The sequence below is a fragment of the Canis aureus genome, chromosome 14 (genome assembly GCF_053574225.1).
Source record: "Canis aureus isolate CA01 chromosome 14, VMU_Caureus_v.1.0, whole genome shotgun sequence".
In the NCBI taxonomy this organism is placed as follows: domain Eukaryota; kingdom Metazoa; phylum Chordata; class Mammalia; order Carnivora; family Canidae; genus Canis; species Canis aureus.
Window position 1 is genome coordinate 26,024,924 of NC_135624.1, and position 25,207 is coordinate 26,050,130.

Genomic DNA, 25,207 nt, shown 5'->3' on the forward strand with positions numbered 1-25,207 from the left:
GTTTTCCCCTTCTTTTAGAATAATAAGATACTCGATGTTTGTCTGGGCACCTGGCTAGGCTATTTCCAGCCTCCCTTGCTGCCAGTGTGGCCAAGTGCCTGAAAGAAAATAAGCAGAGTGATATAAAGGACTATAGATCAAGCCCTTAAAAGTAGGAAGGGATCAATCTCCCTTCTCTCCTTCCCCTTCTCCCCACCCTGTGGCTGGAATTCAGATATGCTGGTAAACCCTTTTGGACTATGCAGTCAAGGGGGACTCCAAGGAATGGCTGATTCTGTGCCAGAACTCCCAAACCTACAAACTTTTCAACTCTTGAGGCTTTTATAAATTCATTGACTCTGCCTAAGTCTAGAAATCATATCCTCTAAAAATTATTGTAATACTTGGGAAACTATAAATTGGGATTAAAGATTAGAACAAAGAGAATAAAGAAACAAATGGAAATTCACAGTATTAATGCTTGTTTTATACCAGTTTTAGCAGCGCAACTGTAGGCAACTTTTCAGATGGGGCTACACATTAGTAGGGGGAGATCTTTCTCATTCTTACTCTTGCTCTCCCTCTCTCTGTAAAGTTTCTAACAGAATTAGCTAAGGATGCAGAATGTCACCAGGAGTCTGGGGCTAGTAATGGGTAGGAGTAGCTAAACACATCTGTAGTGCAGCCCGTGGGCCCCAGAACTCCTGATAGAAGACAGTCCTTTTGAAAGTAATCTTTAGGGTGGAGGATGGACAGACCCAAGCTCATTCCAGCCCACCACAGCCCCTGTGTGTGTTTTGCTATAGGATTAAGTATTGTCATCCAGGAAGAATTTATGCCAACATACACGCGCAGAATTGAAAATATGCTCATAGACCACCTCCTAGATTCAAGCTACACAGCATGAGTAAGACGCCTTACACGAGAGAAGAAAACAGTGTCTTCCCTCTGGCTTTTCAGTGTCTCAGAAGACCATTTCCCCATAGTGTGATCACCTCTGTAATCAACATGACATTTTGTGCATGTGTTGTCTGCTTCTTAATGTGTTTAGTGCATGTAAGAGAATCTTGTTTATTAGATTCATAGTTTTAATTATTTGTTTGCATTAGATCTTGATTACAAATTTGTAATCGATGTTTAAATGTCCAGGGAAATTTAATGTTAAGTTTTTATGCTTCAGTTGATTATGTGTATATAGCGAATAAATATTTAGATATGGGAATGCTAAATATTAAAGGAAATGTTTTAGAGATTAATGAGGTAGCACATTCATTACATAAAAGGTAAGTTCTTTTCTCTATATTAACAGCCACTTTGATATTAGAGTTGTACCTAGCCAAGAACAGGTGTGATAAAGCCTAGCTAATTAACTTCTGTGGGTCTCAGTTTCCTCATCTCTATAGACTGGGGGTTGGGTTTGATAATGGCTAAAGCTTTCATCCCGAGGATATTGGATTCTTATTGAAATTCAAGAACTGTTTTGTTCATGTTTATACTATATTTTTATCATCCTGGAACAATCAACTGCACAGAGAAATGGAAGTCATATCCTTCATAATGACTTAGACCTCTAGCATGCCTTTCCTTCTTTTATAATATCACAGCTGCCTCTGTGTAAATAGACTGTCAGCATTTTGTCAAGGCACATGTCTCATTGATAGGTTTGCCAGGCACACTTACAATAAAAAACTCAGCCCATCTTGCAGATAATTACCAGCTTCCACACATCTCAGCTGCTGTAGTAAACTTTGATTCTGCGCACCAGCTTCCCACAGCAATGGAAAAAAAAAAAAGGAAAACAAAAAACAGAACTGCCCACTTATGACATTTCCATCACATTTTTACAAAGGCTGAATATTTGAATAGTGTTTCACTGTTTACAGTCCTTTTCTTACAATTACCCTTGTTTTATAGATGAACTCAAACTCGAGAGCCCAAATTGGGCTCCCCAAAATCACACAGCTAGTAAGAGCCCAAAGGCTTTTCCATAAACATGCCCCCAGTTTATAGGAACATCTCTGTATCATGTAGGGTTGTCATGAAAGCGAATTTCCACTGGGCTTGAATGTTTTATGCAGGTCTCTGGTTTTATAGAAACAGTGACACTAATCCTAATGCCTTCTCTTCACTGTTAACTCTGGCAAAGGTTGTTTCTAAAGGCTGAACAGAAAAAGAAAAACAAAACTGTGGGCCTAATCAAAGTGTATCAATCAATAAAGAGAACTAAGAAAGGAGCTTCTAAATGTTGGTGCCCTTCTGCCTGCTGTCAGTGCCTGGTGACTAACTCCGCGAGGACGCTATGGAGGAGTGTATTTTTCTTTCCCTTCCAACTGTTAACTGCCGACTGCTAACTGTTAACTGCCCAAGTTTGCTTTGCTGATGTCACGCCTGGCCATGTGACCCACCCTGGCCAATGAAATGTGAGCACAAATGACATGTGCCACATACCAGCAGAAGCTTTGGTACATTTCCGCTCTCTCTCTTTTCCTTCTGTCATGAGACTGGCACATTCTAGATAGAGGCTGTTCCCACTAGCATGGTCCCATAATGAAAAGGATGGGAAAAAAAAGGACGGGGAACAGAATTTCAGCCAACCTATAAAGATTAGGTAATTTGAGGGAGAAATAAACTTTGACTATTGTAAGCCACTGAAATTTGGGGGATCGTTTGTTACTGCAGCACGATTTCCCCTAAGCCGACAGATTCCAGCAATGATGCCATTGCATAGGAAATATCTGTCAACTCCAAGGGGACATGAAGCTCGTCAAGCTGGTACTATTGTTTAAGTATCTTTCCATCCCAGAACCTAGCAGAGGGTCCAGCGTACAGGAGATTGAAAGTGAGTCTTTGATGACTTACTGGCTGGATTAAAGGAAGGATGGATGACTGGGAAAATAGGACAATGATGCTAAGAGCTCGAAATAGAGCACAGATTCCTCAGCATAAAACCCCTGCTCTAGTAAAGCTCATGTGAATACCACTCTTTGCTCTGATCTCATCAATCCCACTGCTCTCCAAATAATCACGTAGGATGTTGCTAATTCCTCAGACCTTAGTATTCCACCTTCTGTCATCCAACTCTGCATTCCCTAAAACATTGTCTCTGGATCTTGCTATTTGTGTCTCCATGCATCAGCAACTTCTCTTGACTTACCAGTAAAACCTAATAGGAAACAGGATGTCATAGCTGTCTACCTTGTCTCCAACCCCTTGAATATGGCTGCCCCTCTAACCTGCCATGCCCCTCTGTGCTTCTAGAGAAAACCAATCTCAGGCAACAGTTATTGCCTGAAGCGTTCACTAAGAAGACACCGTGATGTTTCTGCTTTCTTTCATTCCCTGCTGTTTTCTGCATGTTTCTGTGGCTGCAGAATAGCATAGTGATTTGAGTACAGTCTCTACAGAATCAGAAAGCGCTTGATCAAATCTTGATTACGCTTTCCGCAGGGCATTAACGCTGTGTGAAACTCTGGAGCTAGAATAGCCCTCCAGGAAAGTCCCAAGTTCAGTGGAGAAAAACTAGCCTTTATATTCCCACAACAAGCTGTCATTGGATGCAGGCTACAGCAGAGAGATCCATGTCTTAGACCTGCTTTTTTCCCCCTCCAAGCCTCTGGTTACATCTGCAGCCTTTCTGCAGAGCAGCTCGTTTGCTGTGACTCTGAGCTCAGGAAACCAGCTGGACCATGGTTTGGGAGCGGGAATATACAAGTGGGAAGGACCAATTTTAAAACTTGTCTTCTTGCTCTTTCTCTAGTTCTGACAGTAGACTGATGCATTTCACCATAATTTGCCATGAAAAACCTGACCCAACGCTTTCAGGACAGATCACTTGTCACCTGGCTATATCATAAAGTCCTTGCAGTATTAGGAACTTTTCATGCCTGGCACCCGCTTTCTAAACTACAACCCAAACAATTCTGCTGTTCCCAGGGGCAGTAGAGGTAGCCATATATCCCACTCTTTCCTGCTGCTCATAACCAATTGCCAGCACCTCTTTCTCCTCTGGATCTGTTCCAAGTCGGAGCTGTCATCTGTAGACTCAACCATTCCCTTTCTCGGAGGAGTGCTGTTGACAGACTATATACAAAACAATGTACCCAAACAGCACAATGCCACGTCTTCTCAATGGTTGGACACTGTGATCTAAAGTTTGTATTTAGGGCAGCCCAGGTGGCTCAGCGGTTTGGCGCCACCTTCAGCCCAGGGCATGATCCTGGAAACCTGGGATGGAGTCCCACGTTGGGCTCTCTGCATGGAGCCTGCTTTTCCCTCTGCCTGTGTCTCTGCCTCTCTCTTTCTGTGTCTCTCATGAACAAATAAATAAGGTCTTTAAAAAAAATAAAGTTTGTATTAAGGTCCTCAGACAGTGCTTTTTTTCTAAGGCAGTTCCACCAAGTTCCCCATGCATGAGGAAGCTCTTCCTGCAAGGGCCCTCAGAGGGGGGCCCCCTTCCTCCCATGCCCCCTCCTGGCACCAGCCTCTTCCCTCGTTCTGTCCTGACTCCCTTTCACAGGCTGCAGCCACTGTGGATATTCTCCTCTGACTGGCAATGGGGTAAGGAGCTCAGGCCATGCTAGTGAACATTGCCTCTGCACAGAAGCTGTGAGGAGTCGTGCCACAGGTTGGGGAGTGGCAAGGGGGCATGGGACAATGAAATGTGAGAGGACATCAAGGGTATGACCAATGGCCTAATACAAGTCTATTTTTTAAAAGATTTTATTTATTCATGAGAGACACAGAGAGAGAGAGAGACAGACAGACAGACACAGGCAGAGGGAGAAGCAGGCTCCATGCAGGGAGCCTGATATGGACTCCAGGATCATGCCCTAGGCCGAAGGCAGGTACTAAACCGCTGAGCCACCCAGGGATCCCCACAAGTCTATTCTTATAAAGCTTGTTCAACTTAAATTTCCAGAGACTTCATTGGAAATGTTGATCCATGGCAGTGTTTTTCTGAGGAAACAAACAAATGCAAAGGGCAATGCTAGGAAGGGAATTCTATTGACCTTTTAAAAAGATTTCATTCTGAGAAACATGGAGAAGTCCCAACATGCATGTTGTGTGTCTGGCACTCTGGGGACCGGAAGAAGAAAACTAGGTACATTTCCTGTGGACCAGACCTTGTTCTCAGCACCTTCCACATATTAATCCTCCTCACAACCCTATGAAGTAGGCTCTATTATGATTGTCCCCAATTGCTGATGAGGAAACTGAAGCACACAGGTGTCAAATAGCTTGCCCAAGCATCAGGTTTGTCAGGTGGTTGCAAAGTGGCAAAGCTGGTTTTCACATGATACCACCATTCTGCTACATGGAAAGAAACTTTGAGCACCTGGGTGCTCAATCTCTTAAGTCTCTAATTGAACTCTCAGAAACTCTAGGTAAGTATCATCATCTTCCATTTTACAGACAAAACTGTGACTCAAAAAAACAAAACCACCAAACAAACAACTAAGTGACTTACCAATGTCACAGAGCTAGCAAGCCAGGAATTCTGAGCTGGAATTCCACCTGGTAAGGTGGCTAAGCAATAGAAAGAGATGAGAGATGAGAGGCAGTGGCTGCTTTCGGTACAATTCCTAGTACAGGCTCATGGCAGGAAGTGGAAATGAACCTGTCGGTGCAGACTGCCTTCTGGCTCCAGAGCCTTGGCCAACAGCACTTCTATCTTCGTGCCATGACCTAGTTTTGCTCACCCAGGTCTCTCTATGGCCTACTTCTTTCCTAAGAATTATTTCATAACTTTTGCCAAGTACCTATGACATGCTGAGCACAGCATCCGTGAACTTGGAGATGAAAAAAACCAAACGTTCCTTCAGATGTGTGGAGCAATATTTGCTATCCTGGTAGAAAGGCCAATAGGGAAATTAAGGAGTCTTGAACTTGCCCTTTCCCTTGTCTTCAGGTCGGTTGCCTTTTTACAACAGCTGCCCTCAATCATAGATTATTGGGCCCTGGATCACTGGACCAGCTTTTCAACTGGGCCCTCTGCAGACAGAAAGTTCTACAACCTGTTAGGATTAAGTCTTTTTTTTTTTTTTTTTTTTTTTTAATGATAGAGAGAGAGAGGGAGAGAGAGAGGCAAAGGGAGAGGGAGAAGCAGGCTCCGTGCACGGGGAGCCCGACGTGGGATTTGATCCCGGGTCTCCTGCCCCACCCAGGGATCCCCAGGATTAAGTCTTTTCTTGATCTTGCTGTTAGCATTACATCTTAAGTAGCTCAGGCTGGTTCCCTGTTGCCGATGAAATCCACTGTCCCTGTAGGGTCCAGGGGCTGAAATCAAGGAAAGAGCAAGTTCAGTGTTGGTAAGAGATGTAGAAGCGTTATTTAGGCAATGCAATTTAGTGATTTTGAAAGGGCTGAGCCATAAAATGCTGTGATAAAGGGGCTGCCTATGCGACTAAGTGGATATAATTACATGTTAAAGCTTTCTTTCTCTCTCCCTTTATGCTCCTCAAGCCCAAACCTGCTGGTTCTGGTGTTTCCTCCCCACTCCACCCCCTCCCCTCTTTTTTTTTTTTTTTTTTTGCAACAGGCCTTGAGCACTTGGCTGGTTTTTCTTCCCCTTGGCCAGTCCTCCTACTCTACTCCTTGAGGTTCCTTATCATCATCTCCACCTGATTGCCCCATTCTTCAGAAATAAATCCATGAGGCTTAAGAGTTTTACAGAACATGGGGTTACAAAAACAGCAAATATAGGGAAGATAAACAGTGAACAAATGTCCTATAGACATGGCCCTTTGTTTCTAGCTCCTGGCTCCTTCTCAAATGTTGACTGGAAGTCCCACCAGGCACTATAAAATGCAACCCTGAAGGGGCAGCTCACCCACTGTTCACTCTCCTGACCTGACACCCACCCTGGACAATCTTTTCAACATACAAATCAGAACATATCACCCCTCCCCCTGCCTCCTACCACCACCTCCCTGCAAAACCCTCCCTTGTTGTCCCATTGTGATTAGAGTATCTCCAGGCTCTTTCTCTGGGCCTCCGAGTCTCCCATGACCTCTGCTCCTCCAGCCTCACCTCTACTGCTTTCCTATTCATCCTGTGCTCCAGCTTACTCTGGTCCTCCTGCTGTGCTTTTTGGAGCTTTGCCCTGGCTAGTCTTTCTCCTTAGAACATCCCCATCTACAAAGCTAGCTCCTTCTCATCTTGTGGGTCTCAGCTGAAATGTCACCTCCTCAGAGAGGCCTTCCTGGATCACTTTATCTAATACGGGGACTCCCTCATCCCAGCCATTCTATTCTGTATCATATTTCCCTCTTTTTATTTTCTTCAAAGCACTTAAATATTATCAGACACTGTCTTGCTTAATTCATGTGTTTGTCTCTTGATGGTTTACTTCTACCACTAAGCTAGAAGCTGCATATGAGGGCAAAGACTGTCAGTACCACTCACGGTTGTCCCCCCAGAAACAGTGCATGTATAGGCCCTCAAATATTTGTAAAACAAAGGAACGTATTGTGTTATTTTTGCTGCCACCAGCTGGTTAACTGGACTCACCCTTCATGTCAACTGTCTCCTGTTCCAAGAAGCCATTGTTGACCTTGACCTTTATATCATACACTGGGTTACCTGGACTGCAGTCATTCATTTACTAAGCATCCACATTAGAAGGACATGTGCCAGAAGCTGTGTTAGACAATAATCTCACCAAGTCAAAGGAGCCATGATACCTGCCTTCTAAAAGTCTCTAATCTACTGGGTAGACAGGCAAGTTAATGAGGGTGATCCGTGCAGGATGGTCTGGTAGAAGAAAAAACATAGACAAGAGGGGTATCTCAACCAGACCAGAGGGTTCTGGTCAAGCTTCTAAGAAATGACTCTTCAGCTAAGTTTAAGAGCTAGAAAGAGAAAGCAGTATATTTTGGTGTGAGGAGTCCCATGGGCTGAAAACTCTGGTGTGGACACGATGTGTGCTGTGTTGACCTAAGCAGACAGTGGGGTCCGGGGAGGGTATGCTGGGCAGGGAGTTTGGGGAACTGGTTCTTGCCTATTCTGCTTCTAATGAGCTGTGGGATCTTGAATAGGTTACTTCCCCTCTGAGTCTCGAATTCTCTCTCTGGCTGGCATTTAGTGAAACCTGAACTTGTCTTAACATTTCAGACCTTCTATTTAGTCCATAAGTATTCAGTCTCTATGCTCACTGCCCCCTAACACCAATTTACTGGGGGCTCAATTTATGCCCAGCAGAGCATTAAGTATTCTAAAACACAAAATTAATGGAAAATGCAGTCTTTGCTCCGGATGCAGTTGTAATTTGGAGAGGCGAAGAAATAAGCCATAATAGAATTAGGAAAACAAACAAACACACACACACAAACAAACAAACAAACAAAAAAAAGAATTAGGAAAACAAAACAGTTTAACACATCTCACATCTTTTGCTAATTGTTTCACACATACCTGCCTCATTGTCCCATTTACATGCCAACACCATGAGGGTCAGAGACCCTGTGTTCTAATTCTATTTAATGCAGTCTCCCACTTTCTAGCTGTAAAACAGTGGCCTACTTCTTGTACTTTTCTAAGCTTCCATTTCATTATCTGTAAAATGGGGGAAGTACCAAATGTATAGGGTTGTTTCAAGGAGTAAATGAGCTAGAACATGGGAGGCACATAGCACAGGGCCTGACACCTGGCATGCCCTCAATAATAATTGCATCCTCCATGCTGCTGGACATCGGAATGCGTAACAGTAGAGGTGAAGCATCAAGAACAAGGTTGAAGAATGATTAACGAAGACTGAGACTGCACACCTTCTAGAAGACCCTTGAGTGAGTTTTTTTTTTTTAATAGATTTATTTATTTATTCATGAGAATACACAGGAGAGAGAGAGAGGCAGAGACACAGGCAGAGGGAGAAGCAGGCTCCATGCAGGGAGCCTGATGTGGGACTCGATCCCAGGTCTCCAGGATCAGACCCTGGGCTGAAGGTGGCACTAAACCACTGAGCCACCCGGGCTGCCCTTGAGTGAGTTTTTAAGGAAGTGAATTAACTGAATTGTTGCTGAGAAATCAGCGGGAACGAAGGTAGGAGGCTCTTGTTATGGTCAGGGTGTCCAGTCCAAGTGCCCAGAAGGTGGGGTCAGTACCGGAATGGAGGTAAGAAGGAGACACTGGTGAGTCAATAGGATCTTGGTGATGATGCTCCTAGTCAAGCACTTTGCTATTTTTCTCTGAAGGATCAGGCTACCAGCATATTTTGACCCTCCCATATTTTGACCTGTTGTACAGGCTAAATTCCAAGTGAGCACAACAGAGGCCGGGGGGCTGCCTGCTTCCACCCAGCCCCACTCATAGGAGAGGCTTAGGCACATCCTACATACTAACTTTCCTGTAATCTTCAAGGGTGTCAAGGTCATGAAAGTCAAGGGAAGAACTATCCCAAGCTAAAGGAGACTGAAGAGGCTTGATAGCTCAATACAGTGTATGATTCTGAACTGGAATCTTCTATTAGGATCACCTACAAAACTTGGGTGAATTCTGAGGACTGGATAGTCTTAACTATCAATGTCAATTTCCTGACTTTAATGTTCAGATTTTGGTTATGTAGAATTACTGACAAGCTGTACTGATGGAGACGAACAATGGTGGTAGCTTGTCTCCAACATGGCTGACTACCATGAATTCCTTCTCCTCTATGTACACCAGCCAGAGGGCATCCTGTTCCTATGCTCCCTTGAACGTGGCTTATGACTGCTTTGAGCAACAGAATGCTACTGAGGTCATGCTACATGGGTTCTGAAGCTGAGTCCTAGGAGGTCTTTTTGCGTCTGCCTGGGTCTCTTAGAACGCTTGCTCTGAGAGAAGCCAACCACTACCTAAGAAGTCTGAGTGCCCAGAAACCACCGTGCCCAAGGAAGCCCAAAGTAGGTGCGTATGGGGAGGTTGGGTAGAAAGATACTCTCTGAATGTCATCATCTGAGGCACTTCTAGTGGAAATTGCCCTGCTGAACGCATCAGGGCCTAGAACCCTGAAAGACAGGAATGAATTACGTGAACCATGATGTTTGGGGGTTGTTTGTTACCCATTTATACACAACAAGACAGTAGCTATATTTGAATGGTAATGGAACTATGAATATGTATAAACTTCTTGGTAGTTTTCTCCTTGTTTTACACTAAGCATATGTCAAATTCATAATTAAAGAAATCACTTCTTTCCCCGCAGCACTTGAGTTAAGAGTAGCTTTGCCGAAAGTGTACCCTTCTGAGATATGGCCGTTTTCACTAGATGGAATAAATTATTCACCATGATGTCTATAGCATCCAACACAATGGCTGTCTGTGGTAGGTGCTTAGTAAATATTTATTGAATAATTGATGTATGTAAAAGTACTGAATAAATTCTCCAAGGATGGAAGGCTATTTATTTATGCATTCATTTATTTACTTAGAAGAGATTTATGTTAGTCTGGCATCATATTATTTTCCAAATAGTTCTGTGCTCTCTTTAAAGATACCAAAAAGGGAGGCCACGTGTTGAAGCTATGATTTATTAGGGGTTTTTTATCTACATTTATCTTTTCATGTGAGTTTCCCTCTGCTTCCCTCTGTGACTTTCCCTACTCTCTATGTGGGCATTTTGCCATCATCGTCCTTTAGAACATGCCTAGGCAAAGGCGGCATGAAAAATAGCATTATAAATCTCGTTGGGGGATAAAACTTAAATCAAATACTAACAGCTCAAATTAATCAATATTTAAAAATATTACTCATGACCAAGTAGGATTAATTCCAAGAATACAAGGATAATAAAACATTAGAGAATTTGTTACTCTTGGGGCACCTGGGTGGCTTAGTGGTTGGGTGTCTGCCTTTGGCCGGGGTCGTGATCCTGGGGTCCTGGGTTCGAGTCCCCCATCCAGCTCTCCACGGGGAGCCTGCTATTCCCTCTACCTATGTCTCTGCCTCTCTCTGTCTCTCAGGAATGGATAAATAACATTTTTTTTAAAAAGAAAATTTGTTAATCTTAATAAAGTATGTTTCACAGATCAAAGGAGAAAAAAATACGATCATCCTAGTTTTCACAAAAATTCTTAGTAAACTGGATCTTGAGGAATACTCCCTTAACATAATAAAAATTCATCTTAAATGAACACTTACTGAGATAAGCATAGGCAAGGCACTGGATCAAGTTTTAAGGATTAAATCATTAAAAGAGGCAAGTCCCTGCTCTGGAGAACCTAAAGCATGTACTATTAATCATGAAACGTTATGAGTCTCCTTTTCTGCAGTGGGCCTTCTATCTCACAAGTGGAAATTAATCCAAAGGAAATATTTCAAATCCAGATATTTTCACAATGTTCATTGCTGTACCATATTTAGTAGCAAAGCCTCTCACCCTTAATGATCAACAACAGGGGGATAGTTTTGGAAACTTCTTCATATTAACTCAGTGGAATATTATGCATTCATTCATAAGTTTCATTCAGTAGCTACAGCTCCGTGCCAACAACCTAACACATAGGCTAAATTAATTCAAAGATGTGTCATAATATTGAGCACCATATATGAAGTAAAATTAGTTGTTGCTCTCTCATCCGTGGGGTTCTCTAACTTGTCAATTAGCAGTTGGTTTCTCAACCTTGGTGTTACCCTTTGGATCAGGTGATTCTCTGTTGGTGGCAGCGTTTGCCCTGTGCATAGCACGATGCTTGGCAGCACCCCCTGGCTTCCACCAGCAGGCCAGTAGTACACCGCCTCCTGCTCAGTTTTGACAAACAAAGGCGTCTCCCCACATTGCCAAGTGTCCCCTGGGGGACAAATTTACCTCTGGTCAAGTGTAACCCATAGTCAACATATAAGACAACTTTATAAGAACCTGTATCTAGCGATGCCTGGGTGGCTTAGCTGTTGAGCACCAACCTTTGGCTCAGGGCATGATCCTGGAGGCTGGGATTGAGTCCCACATCGGGGTCCCTGCATGGAGCCTGCTTCATTCTCTGCTTGTGTCTCTGCCTTTCTTTGTGTCTCTCATGAATGAATAAATAAAATCTTTAAAAAAAATTGAAAAAACAACAACAAAATCTATACGTAAATGAATAAAAATTGGGAGAAACAATGAAGGAGCACTTGTAATACTGAGGGAATTCGGGTAATCTCTTTTCTTAAACTTTCGAAATGTTTGAACAGTAAACACAGCCAGTGTCTAAGATGTGCCTTGCAAACAGCCAGATGTAGGACGAGCTCTCAATATGAGAATACCAGGAATACTTTCTGGCTGTGGCAATTCCCCTGGTGCGCTGATGCGTGGCCCTAATTTCCTTTATGTTTCCCCTGAGTTTCAGCACTCCACCAGAGGCCTCTGCTTGCTGAATGTTTCCTTATATGTGTGCTAGGACCATGGACGTCTGCTGACAGCAGTTCCCAGATGACTCTGTCATTTCTAGTGCACTTGTGATGCCAGCCATGATGGTTAATATTGTGGTCACAGTGGTGGGGCCACATGGTGCCTAGGTGTTTGGTCAAACATTATTCTGAGTGTTTCTGTGAAGATGTTTCTGGATGAGAGTAACATTTAAATCAGTAGACTGAATAAGCAGATTGCCTTCTAATGGGGGTGAAGCTTCATCTACTCGGTCGAAGGCCTGACTGGAACAAAAAAGCTGACCCGCCCCTAAGAGGGAATTTTCCTGCCTGGTAAACTAGAACTAGGATGCTGGTGTTTTCCCTTTCTGGCACTCAAACTGAAACATTGGCTCTTAGGTTTCAGGTTTTTGTACTCAAGACTAGAAGTATGCATTGTCTCTGCCGGGTGTCCAGCTTGTCTCATCACTCTGTAGACCTTGGGACTTGTCAGCCTTTATAATTGCATGACCAAATTCCTTATAATAATCTCTTTACCTCCCTCCCCTCCCCTTGCTATCGGTTCTTTTCTCTGGAAAACCCTGACTACTACACCAGCAAAGGTTCACCTCCAGTCCCAAGGGCTGGGCCTTTCCAGAGTAGTCCACGACAGGTTGTCACCAAGCTTGGAAGTTCATCGGCATCAAATACAAGGACCCACTATTCTGGTTTCCACATCTAATTCTCAAATGACTTTGACCTTGTTTTGGCACCATGTTGCTTATCCCTACTCAGATCTGACCTTTCTTAATGGGCGAACCCACAGTGACCTCTCCCTTTGATTCTTCTTTTATTCTAAAGACATGATTTTGGCAAACTGTCCACATGTACCCTGCAAACAACTTCAATTTGCTTTTGTACTGATTTCACTTCTCCACTCTTGCTGCTGGAAGCTGATAGAAATCAACAATGCCCTGCCATGTGACTTTAAGAGGCCAGTTCTTTCCTCATTCATCCAACGTTTCTTGGAAATGCAGCAAAAATATACTCTGACAGATGCCTTTGGCTCCCTTGGTGTTTTTGCAAACACAGCTATATAGAGTGGGCTCAGAAAGGGTGGCTCCTGTGATGGGACATTGCTTTACTGTGCTGGTGACAGAGAATGAATGAGACAGGACACAGCACATACTGACACAACCAATCACCTGGCCACATTGCAGCCTTAGGATGCTGATGAGCTTTTGGGGACAGGCCTACTTGCTTCAAGGTTCCAGATATCCGAGTGTTACCAAATATCCAAGTGGCATGGACCAGGAGGGAGTCTAGACTTACAGGCTGAAATTAAGATCCTAGGTTTGGAGATGATGTTCTTAGCAGAACTCAAAGAATTCCGACCAGAGTCATGCTGTTGAAATAGACAGGCTGGTTAACAAAGGGACATATACTGAGCCAAAGGTGCTCAGTTTTCTGTGATACCCATTTAATGTGGCTTGTAGGGTATTTGTGAGAATCAAATGAAATAAAAATAATAATAGAAAACACATAGCATTTATTACATGACAGGTACTCATTTAAGAACTTTCCATGTGTGAACTGCCAACAGTGGTAAAAACATTAAAAATGATAAATGCATTCTGCAAAGGAAATGTGCTATTACTAGAAATATAATTCCTATTCATGGTTGTCATGTACTTTTGCATGAGCTTGCACTTACCCAGAAGCAAGCTCTTGCCATAACAGATATCACAGGGACCACTGAGATATTAAAGGGGACCAGGAAACAAAAAATCTAGCCAGCCAGATGGGGCAGATTTCCCCTTCTAGGAAGCCTCATGGCCTCATGCCCATGAAAGAGTCTGTCTTTCCAACAGAAACACATGGACACTGATAATAACACCCAAGCTTCTTGCTGCTCAGCTGTCAGACCATGAATTGCTTGGGTTGTCCTTCCTGACTATTCTCATCAGCCTCCTGCTCTCTGTCCTACAGAAACCATTTCATCTTTCCTCTCTTTCTTCTTTTTTAAAATATTTTATTTTTTTAGTAATATCTATACCAAATGTGGGGTTCGAACTCACAACCCCGAGATCAAGAGTTACATGCTTCTCCAACCGAGTCAGCTAGGCGTCCCTCCTTCCTTTATTCTTGATTACATCTTCCAAGTACTGGCCATATTTCCTGAGCTTTTCGGTCCAAACTAATCAAACACGGTGACACAAAGAGAACTTGGGTCATTACATGACCCAACCAGGTCTGTTTACTGAACGGTGTTGCTCAGGACTGAAGTCACTCACTTTCAAAAAAAGATAAAGATTGATGTCTTCTGCCAAAGAAGCGCAGGTCAATGTACAGGGAAGGGGGCCTGTCATCTTTACTTCTGCCCTATGATTAAGGTGACTGTTCATCCTGGTTTCCAGTTATTGTCTCAGAATAATTATTCATAGAGCCTCTTTCACTCTCCAAAGTGTCCTGGTTTGGGTGATAAATCACACAGTAACTTTATTGGTGACCCACCAGGGAGTGCTGCATCCAAATGTAGCGCAAGACATATTGAAAGTGGGGGCAGGAAGACCAGAGTTTTAAAAACCCTGACTCCAGAGGCACCTGGATGGCTCAGTTGGTTGGGCATCTGACTCTTGATTTGGGCTCAGGTGATGGTCTTGGGGTCCTGGGATCTAGTACTCAGCAGGTGGTATGCTTGTCTCTCTCTCCCTCTGCTCATCCTCCACTCACTCTTGCTTGTTCTCTCTCTCTCAAATAAATAAATCTTAAAAAATAAATAAAAAACCTGACTCCACCACTGGCTCTATGGGCTTAGATAACTCACTTCCCTTTCAGATCCTCAGTTTTCCTATCTGCAAAATAGGCATGGTTCCTGCTTTGTTCTTTTCACAGACAGGTGGTGAGGAATAAGTCTGATATTGGTAGGGAAGTACTTGGTCAGCTTTGCACCAAGAGCAGATGAAAGATCTTTCTATGATGACAAAATAGACTAGGAGCCCATTATTTCATAGCTTACTAGGAGGGTTTTCCTTTATGCAGATGAAGAGACTCCATTTTATTCTTTTTTTTCCAATATTAAAATTTATTTATGGAAAAGTCATACTAAATATAAAATTTAAATTACATGTAGTCACACGTTTAACAAATAGCATTCATGAAAAGGAATAAAAACACGTAAACCTAAAAATATTCTAGAAAATTTCATGGCAGGTGGACAGCACAGTGAAGATACTCCCTGGTATATATTTGTTAGGTTCCTCAGCTTACAGTGAGAACAGAGGCATTCTTTAATTTTAGTCTCTGGATTTACCCACTACATGTATTTATCAGCAAAATGCTTTCATAGCAAAGAATTTTTTTTTAACTTTATTTGACAGAGAGCACAAGCAAGGGGAATAGCAGAGGGAGAGAGAGTAGACTCCCCACTGAGCAGGGAACACAATGTGGGGCTCAATCCCAGGACCCCTGGATCATGACTTGAGCTGAAGGCAGATACTTAATTGACTGAGCCACCCAGGAGGTCCCATAACAAAGAAATTTCAACGATGGTTAAATTTCTATCTAAAGCCAGTAACATAAGTGTTGAACAAGGTCTGTCACATTGGTTCTACAGAGACCTTATTATCTTTCCACCTTAACTGAAATATTATCTAACTACATTAATTAGTCCCCTGAAAGCTGACCATGAAATTTTTCTTTCATAAAATACATATTTGTTTTCTACTAAAATGAAGTAAAGACATAGATCATACTTGGGCTGCAAGTTGTCCTTGTCTGAGTTACTTAATGTTTCTGCTTCTCAGTTTTTCATCCACAAAAGAAGGTTGGATGATACCTCTATTTCCCAACTGACTTTAGAGTTCTGTTTTTTTTGTTGTTGTTTTGTTTTTAAAGATTGTATTTATTTATTCATGAGAGACACGCAGAGAGAGACAGAGACCTAGGCAGAGGGAGAAGCAGACTCTGCAGGGAGCTGGATGAGGACTGGATATCCGAACCCGGGACCACGCCCTGAGCCAAAGGCAGACCCTCAACCGCTGAGCCACCCAGGCGTCCCTAGAGTTCTGTTAATTCTATAATAAGGAAACAGCAAAATGCTATATGAGACTCCACTTTAGAAAAGAGACTGTCCTAGGTAACAAATGACTTGTTCTGCACTTGCACTTGACACTATACAGATGCCATAATGTAAAGTGCCAGGTTCTTTGTGGATTCTTTCTCCCTCCTTCCCTTTCCCACCCTAATAAAGAATCACTGTGAAATTTATCCCGAAGGAATGTGGTTGATCTTTCTGGACACTGATAAACAAAGAACTTGATGGTCCCAATCTTTTGTGAAGATGCGCATTCTTGGTCACTCAGCTTGGCGTTTCCTTGGACATTTATTCTTTTGTAGCTAAGAAAAGCCCCAGAGCTGATCGCTAAATCTCAGTGACTGAATGCATTGGGTATCCCACTAGAATTGTTTTCTAATGCAGAATCCTGTCTTCACCTTTTCACCCATATCCACTTCCCACAGAGATGATGGGCAAGGAAGTATGACTTCCTTCCGTGACATGGCATGCTTCCTTGGGCAGCTCAGCTGAGCCCTAGTGCCTGTTAAACCCATGACTGAGAAGGGGTCACCACTATCCATGCAGCACATTCCCAGGTTTGCTTGCCAGAAACGGGCAGGCACCCAGGGCATCAGCTCTATTTTCTCTATGCACTTCCTGAACAATTAGTGGCCCAATGCCATTAGAGATATCATTTGTTACACCCTAAACTCTGCGAAGGATTTCAAAGGAAGCAACTCGGGAGTGCAGAACAATGAGCAATGAGTCAGAAATGTGCCTGTCCTTAGATCTTCCAGGATATGATTTTATGAAGTCTGTTCTTAGGGTTTCCTCTTCAAGTAGAGGAAATCCAGTGAATGAGTTCAAACGCTTTGAAGATATCCTCTCAAATTAAATTATTTCTTCTTCTTCTCCTTCTTTAGATGTGGAAGGGAGATGAAGAAAAAAGAAAACTCATTCATTCATTCAGCAAATATTTATTGAACTGCCAGGTTCAATGTTTTAGATGCATGGAAGAGAGCAGTGAGCACTGCCTCATAGAGTTGACAGGCTAGTCAGGGAGAAAGACACTAAATGAAGAAACAAGCAACTATAAAACAGAATGTCAGGCAATCATAAGTGACTAGGGTACAATTTCTAGGCAGGGTGGCCAGGGAAGGGAGGAGGGGCACTGGCTTCCTGATCCCAGTCACTACTTTTCTCAATCTAAAGCACTCCAGCTTCAGCCAAAGGGCTTTGTCTGCTCTCAGGAAGCCCCTTCATACAGGAAAAACTCTTTGAGCCCCAAAGCACACCCTTCAGATGTGAGAGGACTTTCAACAATCCTCTCTCAAGACAAGAGCTTGGCAAAGAACGCCAGATTGTCTTGCAGCAAAATCTCATTTTTGAATGTCAACAGCTAAATATTACCCTAGTCTATCTCTTGGCAGTCTCTCAGTGACAAATGATGTTCCCCCAAGCAGATACATGGCTCAGGCGAACTGAGACAAAAGGTAAACTGAACATTTTAAAAGATGTCACACCCTCACAATTGCTAAGCTCCTACTGAGTGCCGGGCGCTACGCTAGCCCCTTGCAGAACAAGGGTAAATAAGGTCTGGTGCCCTCTCTCAAAGACAGATCTAATAGGGTCATCTATAATATAAAGAGTTGGGACCACACTGGTGTTTCTCTAGAGGATGCTATGTGCATTTAGGACAGGACACTTTTTTAGTGTGCAGAATCTGCCATCCTACACTTTGTAGGGCACTCAGCATTCCTGTTCTGTGCTGCCCTAGTTTGCCGGGGGTTTCTGTAATGAAATACCACAGACGACGTGGCTTAACCATCACAAATTTGTTTCTCACAGGTCTGGAGACTGCAAGTCCAAGACCAAGGTGTCAACAGGTGTGGTTTCTCCTGTAGGCCCCCCTCCTGGGCTTGTAGATGGCTCTCTTTTTGTTGTGTCATCACATGCCTTTTCTCTGTGCTTGTGCATCCCTGGCATCTCTTCCTCTTCCTATAAGGAGATCAGGCCTGTTGGTTTGATTTCCATTCATATGACCTCACATAACCTGAATTACTTCTTTAAAGGAAGGTCCTTAATGTCCCTTAAAGGAAACATGCTTCCAAATACAGTCACATTGTGGGGTTAGGACTTCATACAGGAAATTTAGGGGGATACGTTCCATCCATAGTACTTGCCCATTACCCTCTGGTCACATTAACCAAAGGAACCAAGGATAGTCAAAAAGTCCAGCTTATTCTCAAATGTGTCCTACAACTCAAAGAGGACTTCCTGTTCTAATGTTCTACAATATCGAGAATTTCCACATTTACCTTAAATAGTTACAAAGGCCTGTTTGCCTGTCAATTTGGGCTATCATTTTTTTGATAGCATTTTTTGGCAGCTAAGACAGTCCTCTGAGGGAAGTGCTTTCTTCCCTGACTCCAATGGAAATCCAATGCATTAGTTTTATCAGGGATGATAATCCTGTCTCTTTTAGAGCTAGCCCAAAGCACTATGCTATCGGGGATGGGCAGATACACTCAGAGCTCTTATTTATAGAATGCCTGCCTAGATGGGCTCCATTGTTCACAAGTGACTATCATAAAAATCAGTAACATTCTGTTCTGAGGTCTAATGAGAAAAGGATTTAATGAGAAATTTAGAGGGGAGATGGGTCTCAGGGGAACTGAAAGCTGAGTTCTAGATAAAAGAAGAAAATAGAGGGGCACCTGAGTGGCTCAGCCGGTGAAGCGTCTGACTCTGGATTTCGGCTCAGGTCTTGATCTCAGGGTTGTGAGATCTAGCCCTGCATCAGGCTTCATGCTCAGTCCAGAGTCTGCTTGTGATTCTCTTTCTCTGTTTCCTTCCGCCCTTTCCCACCCCTAAAATAAATAAAATCTTTAAAAGGAAAAGAAGAAGAAAATAGAGCATGATCCCCCTGCCAAATTGCAATTATATTAAATTATTACATTATTAAATTTAAATAAAATAAAATTATATTAAATTATTATTACATTAACCAGGAGTCTTTTTGCATGTGATTTCCATATTAACACAAGCCCCACGTACTCAGTATTACAGTGCCAAGCATAGTCATATGAACCTTCCATATATGCTCTCATTTGGTTTAATATTGTTGAAAGGGCATTACAACAGATAGATATTTCTTCAGCTCTTCACTCTTCCTCAATACCCCTACCAAACCTCAAATTTCCAAATGGTGTCTTTCTCATCCAGGTTCCTGTATAATTTGAGGCCAGTTTTGTAGGTTTTGATGGCTCTGTGATTCTGAGAACTGGATCTGGCCCCAAGAACTAGAATTCTTCTCTATAGCCAGGAATGAGGTCTACCCAGTCTTGTGTTTTAGTCTTCTGGAGGAAGGTTTACAGCAGGGTGGGTGCCAAGATGAGGACATTTAAAGACAACTAACCTTAGAGAAAAATCTGTGTCCAAGGAGGAGAAGTGACCCCTAGTCTCTCTTCCTCTGTGGAGTAAGAGACAATAGTCTCTCTTCCTCTGGTAATTAATTCCAAATGATTCACATTAGAGAGAATCCATAATCCTCATAATCCTCTGTTATATCCAGCTTTATTCTTGTTAAACCTAATTGGTACAATATCACTTAATGTTTGCATCAAGACTCTGAGATTACACAGGATTTGGTCACTGCAGTCACTTATATTTTGCGACACTCTCCAAACAGCTGTCTCTAGGGCCACCTGCTGACACAGTTTAGAATCCTGAGCGTTTAATATGACTAAGGAAAGATCCATCCAGAGCTATTAGGAGAGAGGCACAATCTAGGCTCTGCTCTGTTGGTCCCCTTGATTTGACTAGAATCCAATCATCCTGGACATTTCTTCCTCCTCCCAACCTCTACACCCAGTCTCCCACCTACCTTTGAAAAAGATGTTAGACTCTCCGTGGTATCAGTTCCAACACAGGCAAACCTATGCATCATGGATGGATGGCTCTTGGACCTCTGATTCTTTTGGTGCTCTGTGTCAGTCCATACTTTCTCTCTAAGCCAAGTCTCTGCTCTGTTTGACTCCATCCTGGAGGCACTTAGTGCAAAGATCCGAGGATTTGTGATTGTTGCAGTAACATTTCTCTGTATACACCCCCAGGCCAAGTAATAGAGGGAGAATTGGAAAGGAAGATGATGAAGAGAAGACAAGGAGCCAGAGATCTGCTGAAAGCACCAGAAAGCCTACCACTGAAAGTCATGAAAATAATTCTCAGAACTCTGGGGAAGATGGGTATCGCCCACACCTCGGCAAGTTACTGAGGCTTAGGGAAATCCAATTTCTTTGTAAAGGGTCATAGATCTTGTAGGTGAGGCAAATAATTTGCTGATTAGGACATCACACTGCCCCTCACAACTTGGCCTTGCAGCACCTGCCAATTAGTGATTTCATCATTCTAACCATCTTCCCTTTTAAAATGCAAGAATAAAACCCGACAACTGACAATTTCGTGCAAGCTGTTACGATCACATCATCAGCTCAGTACTATACTGGTCAGCTCAAATAGAAGAACACCATAACAAAATGCCACAGACTGGGATGGATTAAACAACAGACATTTATTTTCCCGTAGTTCTGGAGCCTGGAAGTCAGATCAGGGCACCAGCATGGTGGGCTTCTGGTGAGAGCTCTCTCCCTGGCTTGTTGGGACAGCTGCCTTCCAACTGTGTCCTCACATGGTGGGGAGAGAGAATAAGATCTTTGTGCTCTACTCTTACAAGGGTACTAATAACCCCATTATAAGGACCCCACTCTCATGACCACCTCTAAACGTCATTGCCTCCCAAAGGCCCTATGGCCAAATACCAATACATTAAGGGTTAGGGCTTCGACATATGAATTTTGAGGGGATGTAACTCCATTTACAGCAAGTACCAAGCCCCTTTCTTAGACACAGGAGAATTTTTGGGCTGCTTAACCTATCCCAGTACCGCCTGCTTTAGACATTTCTTAAGTGAATAATAAAGTCCTTATGGTTTAAACAACTATAAGTAAGGTAGTCTGTAATGTGAAGCTGAAAACACTCCCAGAGAACCCAAGTAGGGACAGTTGCAACTGAGTGACATGGATGCCTGGAAACAACCGTGGTGGGGAAGGGCAGAGGCTCCCTCTGCTAGTGCCCTGTATTAGCCAGCCAGGGGTGAGGGCAAACTATCCCAACCCCTGCTCATGAGGGCCCTCTCAGGAAGTCAATAGTGAAACATTTGTTGAATAAATGCATGAAAGAACAACAACAACAACAACAAAACCAAGGGAAATGGAAGGAGAAATAAAAGGACTTGATGAATTTTTCCCAGCTCTGCAATAGGAAATACCCCAATTGCCTTCCAAACCTTGTATCCTAGGAGTTTATTAAAGCATTCAATATCCATTGGCTCCTACTCTGTGCTATGTGCTTGGAAAGTCAGAATGAGATGGGATTCTGTGCTCAGCTCACCTGCTACCCTGGGGGTCAGATATCTACACAGCCTACTACAATATAAGGATGCAATACAATTGAGCAATACATTTTGCTCATCTGATGAGCAAATTCACTCATTTATTCATTCTTAAATCCAGTCTCAGATGTGAAATGGAAGGCAAGAACCCAAGGGGAGGTTTGCTTGTGGCTGGAGGCTGACTACAGCTTCTTCTATCCACCCTACTGAGGACTTGTTCATAAGAGTTGTCTGCTTTGGGTGCAAAGGTCCAGGATTTTAGACTTCTGCCTCAGTCATTGTAGTGGGCTGCCTTGGAAGAGTGTGACTTTGGGAGAGGCTGTTCTCTGCAAGTGAGGCAATCCCTGAGGGGGGCTGACAGCTGAGAGCTCTCTGCTCATAGCACTCCCAGAAGTTGGACAACAAGGCTTTTCTATTTATTTTTTCTTAAGGGGGAGGAAAGAGAAAGGGCAGAAGGAGATGGAGAGAGAGAATCTTCAGCAGGCTCCATGCCCAGCTCGGAGCCTGACATAGGGGTGAATCTCACAACCCTGAGATCATGACCTGAGCCAAAATCAAGAGTTGGACACTTCACTGACTGAGCCCTAACAAGTCTTTTCCTAAAAGGGAATCTGAGTGACGCATTTCTGTGTTCATCAGTCATGAACAAGGGGTCTGGCTTCTCTGACCTATTTCCTATCATTGTTCATCTCACCTGTTTTGCTCCTTACTGTTTCTTGAGCATGTCAGGCACATTCCCATCTCAAGGTCTTTTCCCTTCCTGTTCCTCTGTCTTAATTGCTCCTCCCTTAGATAACGGTATGGAGTTTGCTTTCTCTTCCTTCAGATTTCTGCTGAAGTATCTCCTTATCTGAGAGAACATTCATGACCACCCTAAATAATACACCTTCCTCCGCATGGCGGGGGGGGAGAAATATAGATAAATAGACATGGTTGTGTTGCTTATTGATGGACACTCCCACACTATTTTGTGTACTGTTAAATCCTCAGTGCCTAAGACTATACAGTAATAGGCATATAGTAGGCTCTCAACAAATATTTGTTAGAGTCAGATACTGTGCTAGGATCTAAGATAGAAAGGTGAGCAAAAACAGCGATGAACTCTGCCCTCATGGATCTTGACAAAATAACAATCATGCAAGTAAATATAAAGTTGCAGTCATAGATGGGATAAAATGGAGAGAAATGCGGTGCTAAAGGGGCATGTAAAGGGGATTTGACCCTGTCAGGAAGGACGTGGAGAGCTTTGTGAGGAAGTGATATATGAGCTGAAGTCTAAAGGATGGATAGGCTTTGACTAGATGAAGAAAGGTGACAGATTCAAATCTATCTTTGCAAAAGATCACTCTGAACTCATTGGAGAGATTGGATGAGAAAGGGCAATGATGGCCATCTGTAGGATTGTTAGTGTGCTACAGAAATCTTACAGGTGAGGGTGATGGTTGTCTGAATTGAGGGTGGCCCAAGTGGTTGGAAGAAGTATCTGGATTTGAGAATTCTGTGTGAAGTATATAACAGAGGAGGCTTATGGATTTTTTAACAATATTTATTTATTCATGAGAGACAGAGAGAGGCAGAGACACAGGCAGAGGAAGAAGCCGGCTCCCTTGTGGGGTGCCTGATGTGGGACTCAATCTCAGAACCCTGGGATTATGACCTGAACCAAAGGCAGACACTCAGTCAAAGAGCCACCCAGGTGCCCTGAGGCTTATGGATTATATATGGGAGGTCAAGGAAAAGGGAGGCGACAAAATGGGCTTCTGGTCTTCTGTACAACTGGTTAGAGGATTGGGAGAGAATATTGGAAGAGGAACAGGTTTATTTTGTGTTTGTATCTATATATGGGAGAAGAAAGTGAGAGAGAAGATCTTGACTTTTGACATTTTGATTTTGACGTGTTACTGAGACCTCTAAGATAAGATGTCAAGTAGAGCATTGGTGATAAGAGTGAAGAGCTCAGAAATGTAGCCTGGGCTGGAGATACAACTTTGTGAGTTGTCTGAATAGGTGGTGTTTTAAGATGTAGAAGTGAATAAGGTTGCCCAGACAGAGGATATTTCAGGTTAAGAGAGAGGTCCTGGGATGGCGTTGAGGAACATCAACATTTTGAGAAGCCTGGGCTTGCAAAAGTGACTGTTGGGACTACTAAAGTGCTGGAGGACAAGGATGATGTAGTGTCACTTCAAAATAGTGTCTCTATTATCACCATATATAAGATACACCAATGTCTTGGGGTGGTTCAGTTGGTTGAGAGGTTGAGCATCTGACTCTTGATTTTGGCTGAGGTCCTGATCTCAGGCTCCTGAGAATGAACCCCAAGGTGGGCTCCAGGCACCGTGGGGAGTCTGCTTGTCTCCCTCTCCCTCTGCCCCTCTCTCTCTAAAATAAATAAAACAAATCTTAAAAAAATGATACACTGATGTTGTACATCCATGTTGTTTTCTAAAAGTCTTCGTTTATTTTAACAGTAAGAATATAATATAGGGTAAAAGATAACTAAAGATTAACAAGACTCTGTTAAAATGAAAGTGTTTCCCGAAGAAAATAATCCTCAGCACTAAAGATTAACAAGACTCTGTTAAAATGAAAGTGTTTCCCGAAGAAAATAATCCTCAGCATTCCTGAAGGAGGATCTAGGAACTGAAAAATACCAACAGAGGTCAGTGGTGATCTTAGTGATTTATTGCTTTTCGTGCAGGAGACATGAGTTAAAACTTCAGTAGGAAGCCATGAAATGGAAACATTGTGTGTGGGGGGAGGGGGGGCGGGGAGCCCAAGAACTATTTTGGGATGGAAATGGTAGAACTGAAAGGTTAGTTGTCCGTGTAAGGATTCCAAGAAATTGGGAAGGAGAGTGAGTCCCAGTAAAGGGCTCGTTTTGAATGTGGACCAGCCCTCCGTGGTGACAGGAGGGGACAGTGGCTGGGGCGCAGACCTAAGTACACTTGTAGGCTCGATATGGGGGAGATGAAGGGATTGCCTTGCATTTTCTCTGTAATGAAAGACCAGAGGTTTAAATCCTTCTCCTTGTAAACTAATCGTTTTGTGCGTGGGTGGATGCGTTGGCTGTCCAACTGTTGCACAGAGAGTAAATACATACTCCCGTTCACAGCGGTGGCAGTGACAACCACAGGAGCTTAATTCATTTTTCTTGTCCTGGTGACGTTAAAGCGAACGATGCCCTGATGGCAAGGGAAAGTATTCGCTCCAATCGGGCCCTAGTATAAGGCGCCTGACAGGCGTGAGGCGTGAGAATCAAGTGGACAGACGTCAGACAGCGGAGGGAACGACATCCACCCGCCCGCTCCTTCTGGTCCAGGACCCGAAGAGTTAAGGCCAACGAGACCTGGCCATCCCTGCTTCCTAGAGGGGCCCCGGCGGAGCCTTGCGGGGGGCGGCTAGAGGGGCTTCCGGTTTCTGTC

General features: G+C 43.3%; 2 long non-coding RNA genes across 4 annotated transcripts in view; one reads left to right on the plus strand and one right to left on the minus strand.

The window, feature by feature from the left end:
- LOC144283289 (uncharacterized) overlaps positions 1–1,674 on the minus strand; it is a 33,321-nt gene extending 31,647 nt beyond the window's left edge. Inside the window, exon 1 of the long non-coding RNA XR_013351731.1 lies at positions 1,660–1,674. This is a non-coding gene — a long non-coding RNA (uncharacterized LOC144283289). The remainder of the gene's footprint in view (positions 1–1,659) is intronic.
- Positions 1,439–21,705, plus strand: LOC144283290 (uncharacterized). Of its 3 annotated transcripts, XR_013351734.1 has the most exons (5): positions 1,439–2,587; positions 3,737–8,762; positions 9,640–9,861; positions 10,160–10,278; positions 16,174–16,530. It is a non-coding gene; the product is annotated as an uncharacterized LOC144283290 (long non-coding RNA). The 3 variants fall into 3 exon arrangements; XR_013351733.1 differs by lacking the exon at positions 16,174–16,530 and adding an exon at positions 20,449–21,705 and having other exon boundaries at positions 2,376–8,762; XR_013351732.1 differs by having other exon boundaries at positions 2,377–8,762.
- Positions 21,706–25,207: the final 3,502 nt, after the last annotated feature.